This window comes from Paramisgurnus dabryanus, chromosome 4 (genome assembly GCF_030506205.2).
Source record: "Paramisgurnus dabryanus chromosome 4, PD_genome_1.1, whole genome shotgun sequence".
NCBI lineage: Eukaryota > Metazoa > Chordata > Actinopteri > Cypriniformes > Cobitidae > Paramisgurnus > Paramisgurnus dabryanus.
The window spans coordinates 17,014,359-17,017,918 of NC_133340.1; positions in this window are offsets into that span (position 1 = coordinate 17,014,359).

The window sequence follows — 3,560 nt, forward strand, 5'->3', positions numbered from 1 at the left end:
TAAGAAAACATGAGTTTTGTCTAAAATCAGTTTAAGTGTAAACTGTCGATGTCCTCAGACCATCTTAGGAGATTCTAACTTTATACATAGTGAATGCAAAACTCTTGTCAGTTTACTTCCACATTGAGACTAAAGTTAATTTTATAGAAATGCTTATCTATTCTGTGTTTGTATTCTTTAATCTGTATTGTTTGTGTATGTTGCAGTTTTACACATACATACATACTGTATAAGTTTGCTGTGGAGTCAAGAAATGTCTAAACATTAAAAGATGAACATGAGACAAAAGCACAGAATCTGTCACATTTATTATTTGTTATTTAGTTTAAACATAGACAATATTCCACCTCAATGAAACAACATATTTGTATTTTAATACTCCTATCTAATGTGGGCATACTGAGACCATTGGTTCAGAAGTGTTGAAGTGATGAGCTGTGTCATGATGCATTTGTTGTTTACACATGAAAAGCATAAAATGTATAGGATCAGTTTGATTCACTTATGTGCATTTGGGTACAACCAGGGCAACATTTAAATGATCACTTTATCTGGAGGTAAGGCTCCAAATGCTATAAAATAAGCCCGTGTTTGCTTGTGATTCACAGTGTTAAACTTCCCTTCTCTGTGTTCATTTATATATCTACGTTCAAGATGTATATGATCTTAAACTTCTGTTTGGTTTGGGTGTCTAATATTAGGCTACATGATGGTCTTGTAATAATAATTAAGTACAAGCCTATTTTCATTTTTAGACAATGCTTGTATGAAAAAAATAAGTTTTTTTCTCCTTCAATGCATGTGTTAGCCATGGATTGAAGATTGTAAAAAGTTTATTTAATTTTAATTAACAGCTGAGTAACTTTTGGCCCTGAGTTAGATGTTGATTAACACTAAACCAGTCTTAAAATCAGTCCAGTTTCCCCAGCTGTCTTTACTGTTCTGATACCTATGGAGGGCACTGTATATACTGTCTGTCTGTCATATATATATATATATATATATATTATTTTCATGAGTAACTAGTAACTCGCTACTTGAGTATTATTTTCATTGCATTACTTTTTTATTTTCACTCAAGTAAATTTTAAAATCTTTTACTACTACTTGAGTAATTATTTCTTTACTTGAGTAATTTATTTCTTTTCTTTACATGTACTTAAGTAAAGTTTTTGGCTACTCTTTCCACCTCTGTTAAAATCTTCATGAATCCAGGCTGAGTTTGCCACGTTTAGCCTAAATAATCAGACAGATAGCAGCTAGCTATCATAGCTTGCAGACAAGCACCCTGGCTACTATTTTTTTGGTAGGCATTATGCAAACATGTCTGCTGATAGTTAGTTTTCTCACATTTCGTTTGAGCAAGAAGAATAAATGATTGAAGTAATGCATCAAATAAATTATTTTATTCAAAATGGTTAAAGGGATAGTTCAGCCTAAAATGATATTAATCCCATGATTACTCACCCCTAAGCCGTCCAAGATGCATATGTCCATCATTTTTCAGACAAACACATTTTCAGTTATTAAATGTGGAGTTTTTTTTTTTTTGGGGGGGGGGCTTTTTAGGTCAGAGCAACTGCCCCTAAAACACTTTTAGCAAGTCTAATTCTCAGTGCTTAGAGAACTGCAAATGAAGTACAAAGAAAAAGTGCAACTATACAATAGTTCACCAAACACTACCCAAGACCAATATTGCAGACTGAGGAAAATATCATTGATATCTCTCTATATACCCAAATCAGTCAACATGGAGAATCACAACCAAACATGTCCCAGTTGACATTCTACTACAGTAGTGTTCATAACACTGTTAGCTCAGCAAACAACAGACAAACATAAAATACTGTATCCAGTACAGGTTACAATTACAGTAAATAACAACAACAAATATAAAGAATAATCTGAAAAAAACTGACAATATTGTGAAGAAAATACTACAGTATCCCTGCTGGAAAAAACAGCATACCAGCAATACCAGCATATGTTGTGTTTTGGTGCTGGTGACCACCAGCATTCCCATGCTGGTTTGGTGCTGGTTTAGCTGGTGGTCCTCCGCATACCAACACCAGCATCCCATGCTGGTCATACCGTCCTCCATGGCCTGAATGAGGGGTACCTGAGCCTGTAGATTGTAAACCTTCCACCACTATGCAGAGAAAAACTCTTCGATAGGGTTTAGAAACAGAGTATTGTGGAAGGTATAGTACTTATTGAAGGTATAGTGTGTTGAAACCAGTTCTGGACCAAAGCAGAGCGGTGGAATGACACATGGTCCCCGATGACAGTGTATTGTATCTGGTGCATTTTATACCTACTGTGACAATGTGGTGCAATTGTCACAAGGTGACGATCTTTTCAGGGGCGGAACCAAAGTTAGGGAACTAAGTTTCCCTAACTTTGGTTCCGCCCGGATGGTTTCCGCCCAGGCCACATTAACGACGCACTCTCTCACTTCCTGGTTTCCAGGGCAACGAAATTAGGGCTTTACGAGCCACAGGTGAAACACATTATGAAGCGGATGGTGATTGGAGGCTGGGGGTTGATGAGACCCATAAATAGCTCTACAGGAACACAAGTAAAGCAGCGATGGACACGAGAAGGAATTGACACGGGGGAAAGCTCCTTTGCCAAAGGCAGAAACAAAGACACGCACCTTTTGAAGAGCCCGTAGGCTCTGTTGATCCGGGCTGCGCTACGAGCGCGCGGAAAGAGGACAGGAGCCACGAGAGGCGAAAGAAAGGCCAGTCGTGGATCTTTTTAAAGGAGCACCCCGAAGGAGACCTTTTGGGTGCTGGAACAGTAAATGGTGAGGACATTGCAAACCTTAAAGGTGATGAGAAGAACGAACGCATGACGGATTGAGACGAAGTGAAAGGGGATATTTAAACCAACAAACGCTGTGAGTACCAGAGCAAGCGCAAGTGATTGTTATATTGACCTGGTATATGTTAAACTCTCTTCAGGAGAAAGAGAACGGCCCTACCCCTATTATAGCGTGGTGGGTGAGCCGAGTGGAGGTTTTCACTGAAGCAGTCACAACAACGACATCATTAGCTGGGCCACATTATCCATCGCCGCTCCGACTAAAGTGAAGTAAAGGAAGACGGGAGTCCTTTTTGTGCACTGAGCATGGTGGGTGAGTCCTTTGTGCTGTGAAAACCTTTAAGTTTGACGTGGTGTTGTATATTGCTGTGGGTTGCTGTGGATTGCTGTGTGTCTTGTCTGATAGACCCCCGCTTTCACGTACTTCGCTAAAGGAAGACCAAGAGGCTGCTGGCCCTAGCTTGACTTAACCCTGCATATGTTGTGAGCATGTTTCAGAGCTTAGAAAATTAGCACGGTGTCCCGAGACGATCCTGTCCCGCCTAGACAATTGGTGGGTGGTGTGAGCGCCAACGAAGAGCTGGAAAAGCAGCAGCATCGTGAGTACGATTTGTGACTATCACTACTCCATATTGTAAGCTGTGCGAGTCTTATTATTGCAGAGAGCGAGGTGAAGGGATTTTCATCGTCCCGTGGCCTCTACAAAGGGGCGCCCCTGTCCAGGGTTCGAACGC